This window comes from Aythya ferina, assembly GCF_964211825.1.
Source record: "Aythya ferina genome assembly, chromosome: 1".
In the NCBI taxonomy this organism is placed as follows: domain Eukaryota; kingdom Metazoa; phylum Chordata; class Aves; order Anseriformes; family Anatidae; genus Aythya; species Aythya ferina.
The window spans coordinates 6,150,632-6,172,166 of record NC_140296.1 but is presented as its reverse complement, the minus strand read 5'-3'; positions in this window follow the sequence as shown (position 1 = coordinate 6,172,166).

The window sequence follows — 21,535 nt, the reverse complement described above, 5'->3', positions numbered from 1 at the left end:
TTCCTCCACACTTCATACTCTTGCAAATGCTCGGCAAGCTATTAGGAAAGCTGTGGTTTGAGGGGCATTATTAATTGGGTGTAGCTTCAGATTTAAAAGAGGTGTTTTGGCTGAATTTCAGATCTTTTAGAAATCAGCCCTTCATGGGCACAAACCTTGTAAGGCACAGAGCTGTGCATGTACTTATAAACTGTAGCAGGTTCATGCTAAGACTTTGAGGGCATATCATCATCAGCAACAACAAAAATCAACAACCATAATCTGGGAAGTGAAAGGGGCTGATGAATAAAACTTGCAGAGGCAAAAAAAAAACTGAAATGGGGCTGGTTCAATGGAGCCGGGTTGGAACGGCTGAGGGGGAAGGTTAAGAGTGACAGTGAAGAGTTGAGGAAGCAATGGGGAGGAAAAACAGAGGCAGTGAAGCCACCTAAATATGATCAGGAAATGCTGTTTCAGTGTTTTATAAATTATTTGGAAACATGCTACAATCTAAACATTTCCTATGACCCATTTCAAGGGTCACAATAGATTCATCTGCTGTTAAACATTGCAGTATTTTCCACAACTTTTAAGGAAAGGGAGATGCCAGCCCAGTAATTTAGCATGTTTGAGTTAGAGGTAGAAGATAGTAGGAAAGAACAGACTGTAGAAAATGGAAAATACCAGCTCTTTGGCTTGTCAAATGTAGCTGGGTGTGACATATGCCTATCATGGTTCATTTCTAGTGCACCTCTGGGAAACTCCAGAGCAGCTGATCATCTAGAACCAGACAACTCACTGACTTTATACGGCCTTCCCTAATGAAGGTGGTTTATTAATACAGCCTAAGGTTATTGATGCACTTTCAAACAGCCTGATTTTGCCTGACCTAGCAGAGTGCTGCTCATTTAACTACAGCATAATAATCTCGAAACCATTTTCAAAGAGTTTGGCAAAGATTTCCCAATGTTGCTTTTCTGTGAAAGACATCTAGAGTAACACTCCGTCTTGAGTATAATAAAAATTCAATATAATTTGTGCCACCATAGCAACTTCATCAAAGAGTTTTATGGACAATAATTAACTCACATTTGTAACACCTCTCAGAGGAAGATAAACATATTTCTGAGAAACTGTGATGTAGAAAGGTTATGGTCAAAGTGACACTTCTTAATGGCAAAATGAAATGGAGTAGCCTAGGCATGTGGTTCTCGTTACTCGTTCGTGCTGCCAACATGATCAGGCAGCCAGCAGAGGTATGCAAAGTGGCCAGATCACATTCAGGGGGAGGAGGAGGCATGGCCATTGAGGACTGCTCGAATAGTGTGAAATTTATACTCTTTCCACTGCTCCAAATGTGACGGTTTACACCCACAACATTTCTGTTGTCCACACATAACGTGACGGCCCACCAGCTTTTATTTTTGTTTCTCTTATATCCAGTTCATATGAAATTGTGTTTCTGATCCCTCAGATTTTAAGTACTCAGCTCCTTCCTTTCAGTCCTAGTGATTGTTATTCCATGCTCCATTCATTCCTGCTTCAAATACATCATTCTCTGCTATCTCAATACCACCCTTGAGCCTATCCAAAATGTTCCTGCTGAAATTACCCATTACTCTGCATTCCTCTCACAGCACCTCACATCTAGTTCAAACCTCTTGTCCTTGCAGACAAAGCCAACTTCGTCAAGTCCGTGTTGAATCTGACAACTCTTTTTTGCTTCTCTTCCGTCCTTCTGGAAATGGTGCCAGCTTTGATATTTCTTTCATTGCTCTCACATTTCCTCTTTTGTGCCTCTCTGTGTAAGACCAAGAGCCAACATCCTTCCTCATACATGCTTTTTGGAGCTCTGGAGCTGGTGCCACCTCCGTGTGCAGCTCCAGCTAACTAGTCATCAATGTCCTTTGCTATTCTATTCCCCAAAAGGAAGATTTTGTTAAGGAAGAAAGCAGCTGCCCAAGAGCTAACATAACTTTGACATGGGAAAAACAGGTAGAAAGGGAGAAAAGCGAGTCAGTATTGGATCACAGGAGGGGAATGATCAGAACTAATTTTACCTTGTTCACTTAGGAGCAGGATATCTGAGCCAGAGCTCCCATGTAATGTGCAAATCTAGAGCTGAAAAACAAATACGATGCTTCTGAACTCTGTTGTGTGTTACAACACCCTTCTCTCCTTGCCATGGCATCAGCCTTAACACATTGCAAAACCAATCGTGTCATTAACACTCTAAGCAAATGCCTTCAAAACCAGGAAGGCTACCTGCAAGACAAATGCATGTAACAAATGCCTTTCAGAGTGTGAGATAGAGAGGAAACAAGCTGCCCTACATTTTGTTCGCACTCTCCAGTGGAAGTGTCAAACACTGACACCTCTGAATACTGAGAGGTGTGCTGTCCTCTGTGTCTACAATGCGCTGCCCAGCAGCAAGCATTCCTAATGCACTCCTGCTGCTCCTTCCTGAAGTCTTTTTTTTTGTTTCACACATCCCTTCTGGGCGGTGGGCATCTCACAGCAACTCACTTGGATGCTCCAAGGGGAAAACAAGCCTTGCAACACAGCCTTACCAGAGTGATAGGTGCACTGATAAACTTCCCTAAATTTATGGGGACTTCTTTCATACAGGAAAAACAAGTGGCCTGGTCCCAGCTAGTGACATTGTCTCCATCCCTTCCCTGTAATTTCGTGTTGAAAAGCTGAGGCCATGCTGCCAAATACTCTTCTCATCATCATTCCAGGCTGGCAGTGTTCATGCGACTTGGCAGGAGATAGCACTTGATAAGAATCCTTCCCTGGGCACTTCTGAGAGAGCGCTGTCATTCATTTCACTCCCCTGCCAGTTCACAAGCCCCAAGCCAGCAGGGCGAGTGCAGGAGGAGCCGCATTCCTTTCAGGCTCATGTAACTCGGAAGCGGCTCCTATCATTTTCTTCAGTCACCTCTGAGCCAAAAGCAAGCATAAGACTCTTCAGCCCCAAAGGAATAGTTTTAAGGAGAGTTATAAGGAAATGAAAATGCAGGGTATGAATGGAACAGCCACTTCAACCTGCTGCCAAGCTATAATTAGTACTTATGGTCACACTCTTGCACACACATACGTGCAGCAGCGCTTAATAGATTCCCTCATTAATTTTGAGGCTCATGTGCTCGTGCTCTATGTCTGGGAAAGCTTTACACCCACATGAATTTTGATGCGGAGCTGAAACAAAAATGTTGATGCTGGCAATGCCAACGCTGCAGAGTAAATAGCTGGGTCCAGCCCTGCCAATGCCGACTTGAATGGGGCTTCTCACCCAGAAGAAAACCTATGTGTGAAAGTATTCTCAGGTCCAGGCCTGCACAGCAAAAGTAAATCCTGGTTGTCTTCCTCAGATGAATAAGCCCATTTATGCCAACGAGTTGGTTTTGAGTCTTGTCTAGGTAGGTCCCACCACCTGGTCTTTGTGTGAGATCTGCATCTTGCCTACTGGGGTGAGGCAGGCTATCAGCATTTGGTTCTATGCTTCTGGAGTCAGTGGCTGCATTTCCACATGGGCAGGCTTCACGCTGATTAAATCAAAGTGCTGTATTGAAAAGGACACGAACTAAATGCCTCCCGACATCCTGATGGGGTATAAGCTATTCAGAATCGTAAAATCGATAGAGGGTTTGTCCTAATTCATTCCAGTACACACAAGCACATAAATGGGAGTGCTTTCCTTTCAGTGGAATGAAGGAAATGCATAAAGGAAGAAATGAACTGGATGTTTAAGTTGCTTTGTTTTTTATGATCTGAGAAGCAAAGAATTACAAGTTAATACAGGGGTGACTGTTCTTGCCTTCTCTGTCATCCTGCGTTTCCTAGTTTTATTTCTCAAAGCCCAAAAAGCAATACTTCCTGAGCAGCAGCAGTGCAAGCTTGTCTTGATAATGTGCTTCAGCCATGACCCCTGTCCAGAAGTAATCGGATTATATGTTCTGCTTGTTTCCTCCACCGAGGCCAGGGACAGATGCAGGCCAGATGTGAACGAATCATAGAAACACAGAACAACCATCATGTCGTTTTGGTTGGAAAAGACCTTCAAGATCAACCATCAACCTGGCCTACTGCATCCCATCACTAAACCATGTTCCTAGTGCCATTATAAGCATTATAATGTTCCTAGTGCTCTTATAAGACATCCAAGGATGGGGACTCCACCACTTCCCTAGGCAGCCTGCTCCAATGCTTGACTATGTTCTCCATGAAGAAATTCTTCCTAATATCCAATCTAAAACTCCCCTGGCATAACCTGAGGCTGCTTCATTGCATTCAATCCCTTGGCACCTGAGAAAAGAGACCAACAGCCTCCTTGCTGCAGCCTCCTCTCAGGTAACTGTAGAGAACAGTTACCTGATCATCCTTTTCTCCAGACTGAACAGCCCCAGTTCCTTCAGCAGCTCCTCATAACTCTCATTTTTCAGTCCCTTCACCAGCTTCATTGAACTTCCCTGCACACGCTTGATCAACTTCACGTCCTTCTTGAGGTGAGGGGCCCAAAACTGAAAGCAGCGCTCAAGGTGCAATCCCACCGGTGCCACATGTGAAGGGACAACCACATTTCTTGTGCTGCTGGCCACACCACTTCTGATGTAGGCCAGGATGGCATTGACCTTCTTGGCCTTTGGCCAGTGGTGGAAACCCCACAATTCCTTCACAAACCCATGACAGGCAGCCACCTTTCTGTAGGCCTCAGGAGAATGATGCGGTGGAGGGAGAAACTCAGAAGAATGCATAGTCCTGGTTCTGCCTCAAGTTGTGCCTTCCCTTCTGCTCCCCACAGCTTGAGGTACCAGAGAGAAGATGAGGGCTTATGCTGGGAACAAGTGAGTTGCCAACACTGCAACTGAGAAGTGGGACCGGGGCAGCAGCGAAACTAAAATTCCCTGGGTAATCAACCAGTAAATCTGTATCAGTTTGAGGCCATGAGTGAATCTGGCAGCAGTCTTCTGTGACTTCAAATCAGAAGATGCCTACTGTGTTAGAAGCTGTGTGATGTGAACCTCTGGCTGGCTGCCGGTGGCAGGCCAGCAAATTCAGTTCCCACAGATCACAAAATCACAGGAATCTTTACTGGTCATTTTTATCATTTTTATCTGAACACAAGAGCAAGGAGGATCCCTATCTCATTAACACATCCACCTATCCAGCTCCTTTCTTTGGACCATTTTGTGCTTTTGGTTATCAATTAAGCCCTCCCTTGTCTTTTCATACAGTGTCCCTTTTCTTTGGAAAGCCAGACATGTTGGCAGTGCTTGCTACTGTAGCAATGAAGAAGGAATAATGATCCAAAAGAAAGGATTATAGCCTCTCAAATTGCCCTGGGATACTCTCAAGTTCAAGAGTAGCCCTCCATGTATCAGTGTTCGCTTTTAACATTCTCCAGGAGCCTGTTCATTACTAAAGATTTCATGCATTGCAGCAGCAACCGAGATTTAGGAAGAACTACAAAAGCAATACTGCTGAACATTCTGTGTACCTGTGTTTTTCAGCCCTCACAACCCCCCAAAAAACAGCAAAAGAGAAAGGGCAAAAATGAGTATCAGATGCATCGAACCGATTCAGGTTATGTAACCCACTTGGAGGAAATGGGAGAAGATAAGTTGTTTTGTGCAACATTTTGTTGATCTGAAAGATCAGATGCATAAAAGAACATTTAACTAAGAACAGCTGTAAGGAAAGCAGAGCAGTGTAGGCAGGTAAAACCACAAATCAAATACTTCGCAGGTCCATATTTCATCACATGCAGTTATGCTTTCAGATGCCAGATTCTGTTCCTATTGAATCTGTGGCAAAATGCCCACTGACTTCAAACAGAATAGGTTTTGTTCCTGTAAGCTAAGAGTATGGTCAGCAATACCAATGCGGTGTAAAAATAAACCGTGTAGGTGAAAAGTAGGGAGTGGGTACTGCAAATTTAGTGCCTGCCTGACCTTAATGCTTTTATTTTCAAATTAAGAAAACCATTTTACGCTCGGGACATTATATCACTCGTATTTTAAGGTCTGGAATATTTCAAAGTATGACAACTGGAGTGCTGAATGCTAATAAACTTTATTTAGTGAGTAATTTAAAAAATGGTTAAACAAAGTGTAAACATCAGAAACATTCTTTTCAAAACAGAATTTTTGGGTACCATGGTAAGTTTTGTCCAGAAAAGGTTTTTAAACCTTGGTGTTGTTTTTATTTATTTATTTTACTCTCTCCTCTCTTCCATCACATTCTGTTTACTGACATTTATGCAAACCTATATCCTTAAGTCTTATCCTGAAACTGGATTTGATAGATCTTTGTACTTGTTTGGCACCTCCTAGCTTTATGTGTGGGTCCGTGCAGGGATGCTAAAGTGAATGACAGAAAACAAACTGCTGAACTTTTTGCACAATTAACTAATTTTGCATCAAAACAAGTGAAGTTGCCAGCAGTGTATCTGTAGTATTGTAAAATTAGTTAAAAATAGGACAGCTGTATTCTTTAATTAGCGTAGCTGAAAGTTGGCCAAATCGGCTTCGGACACAGCAGGAGCCGTACAGTTTGTCCTGATTTTGTGGGGAACAAAAAAATGTAATACTTGGCAGATGAACTAACTACACTAACCCAAAATGTTTTTAAAACATATTCAACTAAATCAAATATGTTGGTTTACCAAAGATTAGGCCACATATTTTCACAGAACAGAAGAGCACAGTTTCAAAGCTTGTGGGCTACTGAAAGAAACAAAATCTAGAGAAAGTGATTAGCAGTGATATGAAAAACTTGAGGAAAACTACTTATGTACTGAAATCAGTAAGCGACTTTTGCCAAATCCTGGCATTCTTACTGACACAGAGGGACACCATCCACTGGGAACAGTTCTGTTGGTTTGGGAATCGGGTCTCTTATCGCAGACTGAAATCACAGAGTGTTTCAACTGGAATGAGCAATTTCAAATGTTTGGACGTTAAAAGCCACTGCTTTTGATTTCTGCATGCCCAGTTGCTTCAGACAGGTTTCCATGAGGTTAGCTGTATAATATTAACAGGGGATAAGTTGTTTATTAAACAGGAGCAAATATCAATGGAGTAAACACTTATTAGTGTTTACAATGTCTGGCCTAAGATGTAGTCCTGGCCTTTGCATGATGGAACTGCAGCGTCTAACTAAGCAGCTACTTTCTTGTGCAAATTTAAGGGCAGATTTCTAAGGGATGCAAAGCCTTTGCGACTTTGTCATTCTCAAAGCCAAGTCCTTAAATGGAGATACTCTCAAGAGTCATGAAAAACTATGAAGGGCTCTTATGTTGAAAGTTCAGTAAGAAAACCCTTGATGAAATTGGGTGTGGGCTTCAAACAAGCCCTGTTACAGAAAGGTAAAACCAATTCTTCGTGAAGCTGTAAGGACTGAATCCAAAGAAATTACCCTTTAGAAGGGGCATTGTTATCCTCTGTGAAGGTTTACTTTTTTAAAACTTTTAATTTAAATTCCTGCCAGGAAGGTTATGAAGGATACGCAATAAATTAGTGCATGTGGCAGCTACTCTCATCATTCACTTCTCCACAGAGAGCCCAATTCAATATGGAAACAACTCTGGCCCCTATACTAGAAGGCAATGTGCAGACAGCCAGCTAAGAAATGTACTATTTACTGGCCTTTTCTGCCTTTAGAAATGCTTACCATTTTTTTTTCAGGAATGTAATGGTGAAGACTGCCTCATTCCCAGATGTGACATTTCACAGTTTTGGAAGAAACAGTTACCTGAAGAACTTTTACAGATTGCATCACGGAGACATATTTTTCTGTGCTTCTCTAATCCACAGTATTTCGTTTCCTAGAAAGGACAGCTCATCATTTCACGGGACTGACTTTCCCCTGCACAGATGGTTTGCTTCTTAAAAATTGGCCTTCAGAAACTGCAGTAGAACATGAGCGCTCTTAGGCAACAGTTCCCAAATTCACTTTTCTGATCCTCCATGACGCTGTAGCAGTCCTGAGTGGGGTTGTGATAGTGGCTGAAATTAATTCATGTAGGCAGCTCTGGGGCTGTGAGCCAGACTGGGGAGAACCTGGAAGCAGAAGCCAACTGGACCACATCAAATTCATGTATTAGCTTCCACCTTTTAAGACTTTGGTGATTATACACGTCACACAGACTAGAAGATGTATCTGATAGTCTCAGTGGGTGAAGATTGTTGTAGCCTATTTTACAGACAAGGAACACCAAGATGGGAAGCACAAAGACAAGAGGGGCCCCGAAGGCCTGAAGGTGAGGCAGAAATCCTACCCTTCCTCAAGACAGATCCATTGATTCAGTTTGCAACGCTGTCTACAGAGCTGCTTAGCTGACAGACACTTGTGAGGTACCCTTCATTGAAGGTCCTCAGACTGCTTTTCTACCCCAATCCCATATCCCATTGGTGAGAGGTGGTAGGATGGCTCATCACCCCAAAGGTGATCACCCCTCCCTGATGTACATGCTCAACAAAATGCATCCAGGTTCTTTGGTAGGCAAAGGGATGTGTGGGAGCATTTGTCCCCTTAGAGGCTTACAAAACATCTCGTGGGTATAAGGAGCAGAGCTGAAAACACAGACCTATTTCCAGCACGCCGCAAAAACCTCTGGCCAGCCCCGTCTCTTAAAAAAAAAACACAGTGGAGGAATGTAAACATGTGTTTGGCCAGTAAACGAGTCGTTATATAAATGTTAATTATGAAAAGGATTTCCCATGAGCACAGGGCTTTCGACACAACTTTGATCTCACGCAGGACACAAGTCTCAGGAGTCACATGCTGTGCCTTGGAACTGCTCTGCCACTTCTCCCGGCCCCAAGAGGCTGCAAGGGCATTTGCTGTAGCACAGGAACAGAAGCAGCTTTGATGACTGCAACCGAAGCTTGCCCAGCATCATGCCGAAGCAACCCTCTGTTTAATTAAAAAGTCCCATTGGGTGGAACGTGTGAGTTTCTTGCTGTAATCCCTGGGTGGCCAATGCATAAGAAATTCAGTAAAAACAAATTTTCCTGAGCCACCCCAACTCTCTCCTCTTCCCCACAATCTAGGTAAACCAGCCATAAAATCCCTCTCTCTTATCTGCTCAGCCAGCTATTTTCTTCTCGCCAGCTTTAAGTGGCTTCCTTTGCTCTCCCCTCTCCTCCTGCACCTTGTTGTAGGTCTTTGTTTTCCTTTGCGAGGCCAATGCCATTCAGGTTACACCTACGGAGCACACCATAGCAGCCTGCTAAGCAGGTAGGTGGGGTAATGGGATGCATTGCTGAGCTGGAGCACTCGAGGTGTTTACAGCAACTGTCTGGTGTAAATGCACCCTTAGGTCGTCTGTCTCCATCCTGACATTTCTTCCACCTCATCCTCACTCCCTGAGCCTTTCTCTTCCTCCCCATGCCTTCCTCTTCCTCCCCTCTCCCCTGCTTACCCTCCTACCAAAATTTCTTGCTCCTTGGTCTTCATGTGCTCCTAATCCTGATCTCTAATCTGCTGCTCTCCTCTTGAGACATCTTTCTTAAAGTAACTTCCACTGAAAGCTGCTTTTCCCTTAACAAACTGCAAACAGCTATAGCTAATAATAATAATAATGATAGAATAAATTAAAGCAACACATTTGGCATAGCAAGGATGGAACAGCCCGTTTCTGTTACCTAGTTGTCAAATCCTACCCATCCTTCTGTCTCCATCCCATGCAGCCCTGTCAGAGCCCTGGTGTGATATCTGTGCTCAGAAATCTGCTCGTGCTGAGCTCTTTGTGTTTTGAGCAGAGCCAGGAGGCTGGGTCCTTAGTCATGTATGTGGTAGCATGCCGTGCATCCCAAACCTCCAGCGAGAAACCAGATCTGGGAAAAAATTCAACAAAGAGGCTAAGGAGTCATTGCGTTTTTGCTGCTAGGGGCGTGAGATTCCCTTTGCTTTCAGCTTTTTGAGCTGTTGGTCTCTGACTTTCATGCTTGCCTCTACAACCAGGAGGGTTTCAAGCTAAGTTGACCTTTCCAAGCAGATGCTGAGGTTCTCACATGGGTAACATGATTCCCACAAGCATCACAAGGACGGGGGACAACCTTAGGCTTTCTTCGCCATGAATAGTTCCATTTAGCGAAGGGAATGACTCACCATGTCCAAAGGGAAGCTTGCCCTCACATCACCGGGGTGAGGACATCAGAGGACGAGCTGAATAATCGGCCTGTCGGTGCTGCTGGTGGGTTAAGCAGACACTGTGACATTCCTCATTCCACCATGGCCACCCCTTCCTCCCACCACAGCCCTTGTGCGCAAAAATCTTGTGCCTCTGAATCAGACCTGGGAACATATCTAGCCAAAAAATACCCCCGGCGTTCATTTTTCAGTGGGATCAGAGTTCTCTAATCCAATTTGTGTGGCTCCAAAGCATGCTGGCATGGAGCAAGGTGATGAGGGTGGGAAGGTGCAGGCAGGATGAGCTCAGGGATGCAAAAACCATGCAAGAAGGCTTCAGCCGTCTGCTCACTGAATATTGAACCATGCTTTGGGACCGAAGCCTGCTGTCTGCCTTGCTTGTTAAACTCTTATTACATGTGGTGCTCTATAAATAATGCCTTTTGAAACTATTGGGAGGCTATTTTAAAAGAGAAATACTATTACTGAATTTCCACTGTGATTTATCTTCCAACCCTCCTCCCTTCCCAGTCCCTTGTGGCCAATCATCTCATTTATGTATTTAACAAATGGGAAGCAGAGTGCCCCACTGCTTTTCTCTCTCCCCCCCCCCCCCCCTTTTTTTTTTAATGGTGACAATTCAACCCTTCAAATGGACAAAGCAAGGCAATGGGACCTCTGCTAAGGACGAAAGACAGAAATTTTCTTTTGAAGCTCTTGAGGGTTTCAAATAGCAAGAAAAATTTGGAACATTATGAAAAAATACAAAACACAGAACTCTTAAGCAACCTTTTAACAGAGGGAATGTTTTATACATCAGAGTTTCTGCTGCATAGGAGTCCTGAACTTGCAGCAGAGAGTTTGTAGTCACAGGGTAAATGCAGCTAAGATGTTAGAGTTGAAAACAGCATTTTTATGACAAACAGCAAAATGTGAGTTACAGTTCTGGAGATGACAGAACTTGAAGCATGTTTATTTGCAGTAGAAGTCTGTCCCTGAAGGAGGGAATAATGGTTTGTTGATAATATTGGTCCTGAAATAAAGAAGCTGTGATGTCAGAGGGCCAGCTTTTCCAACAAAACGGTTCTTTGAGCACCTTTGGTACCCATGGAGACAATCCATCCTTGAGCTATGTCTTCTCACCAGGCTACTCTTTCTTCTACTGTTGTAGTAACATGCTCCAAAGGGGAGTCAAAGCCTCAGCTGTCTTTTAAATTGACCCACAAGCTTTTGGCACAGGTGAGCCTGATTTCCTGATGTCATTGACACCCAGGAAAGAAGGATGGCTCTGAGAACTGTAAATCTCAAAGTCCCCTGTTGGGCATAGCGGAGCGAAGGAGAGAAAATGATGACAATGTAGTGTTTACATGGTCAAAGTGCTGCAGCTGTAATAACATCCCCTTGTAAAGTTAAGGAGTAAACACTATTATCGCTGTACAGAAGCTCACCTAAGGTGATACGCCGTGGTATTTGTTTTAAGTAAGACTGAACTCTGCAGTTCCTCTCGAGAAACTAATGAAGAGTTGCAGAGCAAGCCTGTAGCAGGAGCAAGAACAGATCCTGGGACTTGCTGGGTTTCAAGTCCCCTCCATCTCACAACCTTCAAAATCTCCTGTACAAGAGGCAGCTGGAAGCTTTGTTCAAAGCTGGGGTTTGTTGTTGCTGCAGTGTGGACCAGTTCTCTGGAGTTTGGCTCCTTCAGATTGTCCTTCACTTGTCATGTCCGTGAAGAGAAGCAATCCTTGTTTCCACCTCGGATGATGAACCGCAAGTTAAAACAAGCAACTGTTCTCTTGAATGCCGATCAGCTCTCATTATACAATTTGTTATCAGATCGAAGCAAACATGACCTTAGCCCTGGGTCGGCGCATCGCAGAGCCATACCTTTCACAAGGGAAGGAGGAGGAGGGGAGAGGAAAACACACACCCTGCCTTGCTTCCCAGATGTGACTGCAAGTATTTTAAAACATAATTATGGAACAGACTAAGCTCTCTGGCTCTCAGGCTGATTGGGTGCCTCTCCTCCTCAGTCTGTTTCTGGGCACTGTAGATATTGCTGTTCAGCTAGCAGGAAAGCAACCGAGCCACAGCGTTGACTCAAAAACGTGCGGACAGATAGAAGCCATACCTATTTCTGAAGCCACCAGCTCAGCAAATCGATACGGATCTCTGCTGGCTTTAGACCTGAGCAGCAGTCCTTGCTGCATAGAGGTGATTTCGTGCGTGTGGGGTCGTGCTGTGGCAGGTGTCCTTCCCTCCATCAGAAGGGGACGGACCCGAGCCCAAACCTGCCACCTGGAGGAAACCTTTGCCAGGAGCAAAGGGTACCTCACCGAGCTGCTAGCTCTGCTGTTGGCATTTATAATTCTCCGCACTTTACATTAAAGCCTCTGCCCTTGGGTGGTTGTGGGAGAAATCCAGCTTTTGTTTATTTCTTTGGAAGGCATTCAGGTTTGCAAAGAAAGGACTTACAAAGCCAGGCCTCGGAAGTCAGAAGGCAGGGGGAACCCCTCGCCGCAATTGCTGCCTGTAGGAAATGTAGAGACTTCTAAGCAAATTTCATGGTAATGAAACCTGAGTCATGATGTTTTAAGATCTGGGCCGCTGATAGTGCCTTTTTTAATGTCCTTTGCATAGTCCCACAGACTCATGCGCAGCCGGTGGCAGCCCAGGCACAGCGTTTGTGCTGTGTAATAGCAGCGCAGCAGGTTTCCTGCTACCTGCCTGCCTCTCAGAAGTCATGTCAGCTGGGCTCTGCTTGCATCTCCGCAGCCAGCTATTTCCCTCCTGAGCAAAGAAAAAGCTCTAGGCCAGCGTGCATGGCACTTCCTGCAGCTGATGGCTTTCCCCTGCTTTCCTCAACGTAACATTTTTATCAGTGATAAGACTGAGCTCCAAACACAGCGCTGCTTCTCTTAAAATGGCTCTTACCATAAGGCTCAGCATCACTTTGCCTCTGTGATCCCTTTTCCCTGTGCTGCTCACACTTTTCGCTATAACATTCAGAGCCATTACAGAATGCTTTGTTAACTAATTAATCCCCCACAGCACCCCTCAGAGGTGTGCAAATGTGTGTTCATCCCTCCTTTATTGGTGGGGGACCCAAGACACGGAGACTGAAGGTAGTATTCTCTCCTTTGTTTCCATGCTTGGAAAAGAGCCAGATTTATTAAATTGAGGAAGGAACATCAGCATGTGGGGGCAGGTCTGGGATAAACCCTACCATAGCTGGAAAGTGTTGAAAACAGCTCTGCTACAGCCTTTGCAGGTCTCTGTGAGGTCCTGGGGAGGATGAAAAGAGGCAAGAGGGATTCGTGATGGTATGAATTTTCCATCAGTCTGAGACAATAACATTGCTACAAGAAGGTTGCAGCTGGTCACTGCGGGGATGGGAAGCAGGCAGTAAATGACACCGGGTTTATAAGGCAGAATATTCTGTATTTACAGAAGCAGTGAAGTGGCTGTAAGAAGTGACGTGGCCTCCTGCAAGCTTCAGTGAGTTGAAGTGGACCTTGAGATGAGAAGCCCCAGCCAAGGAGTGGGGAGCAAACGCCTTGAAGAGCAGGACTGGGGAGCCAACACCTTGAAGAGCAGGACTGGGGAAGCTCTGTTGTGACACCAGTGAGCCCTCCTGGCTCTTGCTGCAGTTGGAGTGTTCCTGGCTCCCAGAGGGAAAAGCCAATCCATTAAGAAAGAGAAAATGATGCTGATTAAATCAAGCAGAATTTGGAATGCATTTGTGAAGACGGACTCCCGGTGAACAAGATGTGTAATCTAAGTACAGGAGGCCAAAACAGGGCCCCTAACTTAATAGAAAGAATATACCCTAGCAGGCGAATGTCACCGTGATAGATAGCTATCTGCTTCTTACCCCTAGTACGTGGCATTCCTCGGGGGAGCTGAATAGGCTGCCCCTAGAGAATTATGAATCCTATGCTAGATAAAAAACTCCTATACTTAAAATCATCTGACCGAGTCTCCAAAACAGCTGGTACCTAGCAAAAAAAAAATGTGTTCTTGTACTTAAATTTATGCCACTAACCAGCCTTTCTTCAGCCAGCTTTGTCTCGGTAATGACTCCAGTTTCCGGAAAAGGAGGAAGATGCCTCTATCCATCATCCGTTTAAGACTCGGTTCACCCACCACTGTCATTCCAGAGGAGCAGAGAGAAATATGTGGTTCTTCTGAACTCGAGGACATTCTGTAATTTGCTTAGAGTTTAGAAAACAAGGTGATTGATGTCTTCTAAATGTCACCGATAAGACAGATAGGTGTTCCCTCCTTAGCCTACCATTTTCTCTCAAAGTCTCCCTGTCTTTTTTATTGTCTCTTTTTCTTTCCTGTGTTCACTGTGAACACAAGGGCTAAGGCCTGCTGGTCTATACAGCACTGACAGTCCTATGGTCATGATCTCTGACTACTCACGCTACCAAAACTGTAATGATAGCAGTGCTAAGCTGTGCTGAAAAGTCAAATAAAGAGCATCCATCATCATTCTTGTGTCCCAGGGCCTTTAATTCCTGTATCCAGGGGAATCATCAGCCAAGATGTTACTCCTCAGACTGAGATTTCTTCTGCTCCTCAGGATCATACATTCTGATCTAATTCCCGTCACCACTGTGGACACAAAGTGGAAAATTAAGCCACAAGCAGTGTACACAGCTATGTTCATAGAAGAGTTTTACGTTTCTTGACATATCCCTTTTTTTTTTTTTTTTTTTTTTTTTTGTTGCAAGATGAGGCCTAGCACAAATGTATGTCAAGTTTTCCAGGCTGCATTCCCTCTTTCAGCTCCTCCAGGATCTCTTCCTAAGGCTGCACTTTTCCCCTCACCTTTTTATTTTCACTCATCCCAACTAAGACCCCACCACATTGTGGGCCCCCCTCATCTACCTCCTTCTGGCCTTGGCTGGGTTAACTGGAGGAATAAACTTGATAGACCCCCAAGGCCATGGGGTTTGTTTCTGTTCTTCCTTCTGCCATTCTCCTTCTGGACAGAGTAGCAGGCCTGTTTCAGCAGCTTAGGAGAGTTATGAGTGCTGTCTTTTGCTTTTTCCCCTGCTCCAGGTCCTTACTTTTACATTTTTAACCTTATATTGCCTTCTGTTTGCCTTTTGTCCATTCACTCTCCCCAGGATTTTTCTCCTTTTCTCCCCCCTCTCTTTCCTTCTCCCTCTTTCATTTCTTAGGGAGGGCTTTCAAGTTGTTTCAGAGACGGGCTAATCCCTATCCCTAAAACAGACAAAAGGGGCAAGAAGAACCATGTCTCCCTGCTTGTACCCCACTTGGCTTCTGTTAGTTTCACCTGATGGCCTCATACTCTTGCACTGGACAAAGCAACAAAGAGTGACCTAAAGATTTTGTCTAGTGTTCTGGGTCCAGTAGGAACCGTCACAAGACTTTGGGGAGTTCTCAGCCCCTGTGTGATTTAGGTTCGATATTAGGTTCATTGCAGCTCTTGGTGAGGGCACAGTGACGTGAAGTTTTTGTGGGATGAAGAACAGGCAGTAAAGACAATACTCAAATAAAAGCCAGCGGAGACATGAAGACATTTTCTTCATCTCTGCTCTCCTTTCTCAGCTTTGTCCTTCCCTCCTCCAGCTCTCTCCGCTAGGGACTAGGGCAGCCAACACAAACTGCTGCACCCTTGTAGCTGAAAGAGAATTTACTGTTATAGGTTTACTTACGGTATTAATATATGCAGTGCTCCATATGAAATAGTTACATATATGTAATGGGCCAATCTTATGCCATTTAAACAACTCTTCAGACAAAAGCCCCCAGCCTAACATCACTTAATTTGGGCTGCTTACATTTAATATCCACCTTCAGTCACTGTTGGAAACCTATCTACTGACTAATGCTAATGACTAATGAGGTGCCCAGGATGAGCTATTCCCAGGGTCCTATACCCCACACACTGATACTGATCTTGTTAATATACCAAGCTGGCAAATGCACTTGCATTTGCTGAGGCCCCCAAGATGCAGCTTTTGACTGACGTTAATCCTGAGCTACCAAAAACCCCGTAGGTACAGGAAAGGCAGCTCGTGTTCCGCAAACCGTACGCTGGGATCTCGCCAAGTACAAAAGAAACTAAACAAAAGCCACAGCCAGGCCTTTTGAAAGTTAAACTATGTGAAATATTTGCTTCTGTTAAAAATACTCCAAACTGCTTTTTGTGTCAATCCTCCTGCAAAATCATTTGCCTCTATGGCCTTTTTTTCCCCCAGCTTTGGACAGAAAATGCACAATGTGGATGGCTGCCAAAAGGGTGAGGTACCTTTTCTTAGGTCACTCAAAGAGGAGATCTGAACATTATTGGTTGGATTTTGTTGCACAGTGAGGGGAATATAAGATTTTTCTGCTTCCCTCTTCAGCCACACTTGCAATAGTTGAAGCAAACTGTGTTTTCATTGCTTTTCTCAGAAGAGGCTGTGAGATGAGCTAGCCAGAAAAGTAAAGCCAATCTGGTTATCTCGCACAGCTTGGAACATTATTAAGAAGCCGGTTCCCTTGTGACTAAGATTTTCCAAAGATATTGATGATTTGAATGTGCTAACATCTTTAAAATCCGGGTGACCTCCTCAAAATACACCAGAAAGCCTGGTCTGGGAAAAGCTGTGCTCTTCTGCTATGAAAATGAGCCCTTCTCAGTTGTCACAAAGTAAATTGGTATTACCAAAATCATAGAGAGTTTTGAAAATCTTGGCAACATTAATATTTCCCTTTGTAGTTACCCTCCTCAGATCTGTCTTATTTAGAGGTGGATTTAAAAAATCCTGTAATATCCCATTTCACAGAACCCAGAGCAGGTTGCACAGGATGATGTCCAGGTGGGTTTTGAAGATCTCCAGAGAAGGAGACTCCACAGCCTCTCTGGGCAGCCTATGCCCATGCTTGATCACCCTAAAGAAGTGTTACACCATAAAGAAGTGTTTCCTCATATCCATCTGGAGCCTGCTATGTTTCTTTTTGTGCCCATCACCTCTTGTCCTGTCACTGGACACCAGTGAAAAGAGCCTGGCCCCATCCTCTTGACACTGCCTCTCCAGATATTTATACACATTGATAAGACCTCCTCTCAGTCTTCTCTTCTCCAAGCCAAAGAGGCCCAGCTCTCTCAGCCTCTCCTTGTACGACAGATTTTCCAGTCCCCAATTTAATATAAGACATGGGAGTACTTCAGGAGGATTATCAGTGATGACTTTAGCCTCTTTCCTGGGGTGGACCTGAGCAGAATCCTCCCTCTCCCATTAACTTCCCAGCTCCTCAATAAAACACTAGAGAATTAGATTCTCTGTTGCTTGTTTGAACAGGAAGCATTTAGTGTTGGTGCATACTATTTCCCATGTGCAAATTTGCTTATTTGCTGCCCCTAACTTCGTGTTACGGGCAGGGGTCATTTATTTTGCTTAAAGCTTTCCCTAGGAGTTATTCAAATTAACAAGATGATAAGTGCTTTACTGAGGAGGGTCTTTAATTTCCTCGTCTGGTACAGCTGGAAAATCCATGTATATTTATTCTGTGCTCAGAACCAACTGGGACAGATACATACATTTGCTATGTAAAGTATATTGTTAGTTTCTCAGCATGTTTCATCATGCTGGGTCAGAGTTAGGAAGGCTAATGAAATGTTTAAAGTGAATTTTCACATATAATTTTTTTGGTGTTGTAATGGATGAACCACAAATCCAAGAGCATGTTTGTGTAGGGTAGCCCATCAGTTGTTTTAATCCCATTTAATGCACAGAACATTATTGAGATGTTCTTACACACGTTGGAAAAGATTATGCTCTTTATAAATAGTCTTTTAAATGCAACTTTGAGATTTTCTTGTAAGGGTCTATTGCTGGAGTAGATCAGTACAATTTATGTCTCCCTGTGGTTGCTTTATTTTCTGCTGGAGGCCAGATTGGTTCAAGTTGTTTTTAGGACTGTGAGTTTTGTGTCACCCCTGTTGGTTCCAAAATCAGTGGGGCTCAAGGGATATTAATCTGGCATGTAAGACAAGCCCATAGCAGTCACTGTAGCAGGAGACACGGATAGAAAATAGAGTATTTCTGCCTAGCTTCCCCCATTTGAGACATCCAGATCGATGCACTATGTAATGGGGATTTTGTCTCCATGCGTTTTTCTGCAGAACTCCACGAGCAAAGGAATTCCTCGAATTTCATCAACAGAACCCAAACCCAGATGTGGGCTGCTCCTGCTTGAGACGCCACAAGTGAAAACAGCTTTCTGCAGCTTCACAGACTGCGGCGAGAGAAGGGTTGAAACCTGAGTTATTTGAACGCCATGAAATTACCCCCAAATGGAGCAGTGGATATGTTCACAAGGCCTTTTGCAAATAAACAAATAAAAATGTCACCACTTTCGCACAGCGTGGCTGGAGAGGAGCATGCCAAGTTCAAATAGCATCTGTACCCTCTGGAGCTGGAACTGAAGCAATCTGATCCACTTCATTTGCTACTTAACAAACAAGAAGCTTGATTGATAAAAATGCTTTTGAGCCTTTCTAGCCCTGTGGTAGTTGCAGGATTGCTCTGAAGTAGCTTTGCAGGAGCAGGCTTTACTGGCGGAGCGTGGAGACCATTTGACTTTTTCTAAGCAGTGGGTTTGGCATCTGCTGAACAGATCAGAGTGTGCAGACACGAGGAATGGGACCAGCACTACAAGCCAAACACACAGTCCGAAAAAAAACACCTTGTGAGGCTGGATTTCTGTTTTATTTCTGTCCTGCACTTAGAAGAAGCTGCCATTGTCACTGGGCTTGTCATTAGCATGGATGAGAATGATATGGGGCAAATCTTGGACCTCACTTCTGCTACGGCAATGCTAAAGTAATTCTGACTGTAGGGATGCTTTTCCATGGATGAGCACTTTTAGGCATTTGCCCATTTATTTAGTGCCTTCAATATCAACAGCAGCAAATTGTGGCCTCAGTTGGCCAGAAATTATCTAAAGAAGACATGACTGCAGTTTCAGGGGAATTTGCCCAATGCACCATCCCTGATCTCCCCACAGCAGAGCAATGTAGAAAGGCAAATTGTCTTGGTATTAGCATTGTAAGAACTGGGGATCTGAATTAGAGATGGTTTCACTTGTGTATTTTTAAAGGCATTTCAATCCATTTGCTTGGGAATTTGTTTGATGCTATCTTTTAAAAATCTGGAAGTCAGCTTTTTCCTTTCTTTGTTTCAGCAGAGAATTTTGCAGCAGTTTCAGCTAAGTAAGTATAAGGTATGGCATCTTGAATGCTTTTCTTCAGAGCGCATGTCAGAAGCTGGAGGCAATGGATAGCAACAGCAGAAACAAATGAAAATTCTGTGCTTTAAGGAGTGGTCAAAATACTGGGTCTTGTTAAGTCTCTATTTTCGTTTTTTATTTTGGTTACTTATATAAGGATTTTGCAAGTTCTCCAGTCTTTCCCAGGACAAATGTAAAACAGACAAAGAGACAAATAACTCTCCTTTTATGTCTTCTGTGTTCATCACAAGGAACCAAAGAATGACATAAGCCTCAACAATATCCAGGTGACCTAGATTATCGGCTGAGAAACACGTTGCTTGAGGACCAAAACTTTCACCAGCAAACTTGACCATTTGTAATTGCAAATAACCCAGCAACGCTAGTAGGCAGAGTGCTTGATATTATTATTTTTTAACTTTATAACTGGATATGTACAACAAGGCAGTGTGTGCCTTAGCAAAATGAAGGAATCCACTAACTTAGAAGGAAGATTGCGTTACACGCGAAGGGAAAAACCTGTTCAACTAAACGTTTTCATTTGTACCTCGCAGCAAACTGGATTCCTTCAAAATCTCCTCAAGGGAGTGTGGCATCACGGAGCCTTTCATCAGGGGCCCCAGCCTGGGCTCTGCTTCAGACTCCTTCAGAAGAACAGAGCAAACATCCTCCTTCCACCCAGCCGGATGTTTTCTGAAGGTGGAACAAGGTATCCACTGTACCTCAAAGGGGAGGAAGGATCACATAACGCCAGCCGTAAAAGTGGAGTTCCCAGTTTTTACTAGTTTTATTATTGCTACTTTTTTAAACCAGGAAGCTTTTCCACATCCCTGTTGGAGCTGTGAAGTTCTCCGGGTTTCCTCTGCTTTGCATCCACTGACATTCAAGCCCCGGGCTCTCCAACACAGTCATTATGTGCTGGGCATCCTGACAGAGAGAGTGGCTGGTAGAACGTTTCACTCTCACAGCACCCCTGTGACAAGCACAGAAATGGTGTGCATGGAAAAATATTTATCAGGAAGCATTTGGTGTATTTTTAGGTCCTCATTTAAAGCAATTTAGTGGCTGGAAAGCAAGGGAGAGGAGAGCAAGTTCCCTGCACAGTGCCAGTAACTCCTCCAGAGACTCCGGTTTTGGAAGTCAGTGCTGACCAACGGCACAAAAACTTCTTGGGAGCTGTCAGCAGCTCCAATCAGGGCTGAAGCACCTCTCTTAAGGCACCATGCTGCTGCTGCTGTTTGCTTCCCTCAACTCACTGTCCTCTTGTTAGGAAATAGAGAATAAGTCATTTTATGAACTTCTGATCACTTTCGATCGATTGCTTTTGATCACTCTCTAAACAGATTTGTATTCCCATCATGGGCTTCTATAGGATGATGGAACAAACCATAGAAAGGGTCTTTTTCTCAAGTAGACTTCATCCATTTCAAGAAGGAATCTCTGTAACACTCTGTCCCTTTTAAATAGCTCACATTCCTCCGGACTTTTCTGTCAGTGCTCTAAGGGTTTTGCATATTTTGCCTGTACATGCAGAAACATTTAGATGGAGATGTTGTTCTAAGCATTCTGGAAAATCTAATTTTTTTCACTCGTGCCCAAGAGAGGAAAGGGCCTGATCAGCCCAAGGGATTAGTAAATGTGATTTGAAGTTTTTCACCTCCTGGTGACTCACTTCGAGACTGCAAGTTGTAATGAGTTCATGGCTGGCCAGAAGCACGCTAAAGAAATGTTTCACACTTGCGGTCCCGTTTCCCTAGCTGGGAACATGTCACAAAGCTCACACTGCCTTGCATTTTGGGGCACTTACAGGCATTTCCAAGCTAATAGACTGAAAACTAAAGGGTAGGGAGTTCATCTACCTCTTTACCTTTAGAGGATATGTCTCAAGGACAGGAGAAACTCACCCTGCATTCCTCTGTGCTCAGTCTATTACATTGATAATGAAAGTTGTTTTCTCTTTTACATAGTCAGGTTGCTCTTCCCATAAACTCATGTTTACAAAATAATGTGTCTTTCTGGGCATGATTAAAAACAAGAACTGCACAGGCAGCAACAATGCAAGTTTTAGCATCTCCTCCATCCCACATGTGCCAGTCTTTATCTGGAGGGACAAGCTCTCAGGGAGAGAAGGTAATTTCCTTAATACACTGGCTGAATATTGGCTTCTCTG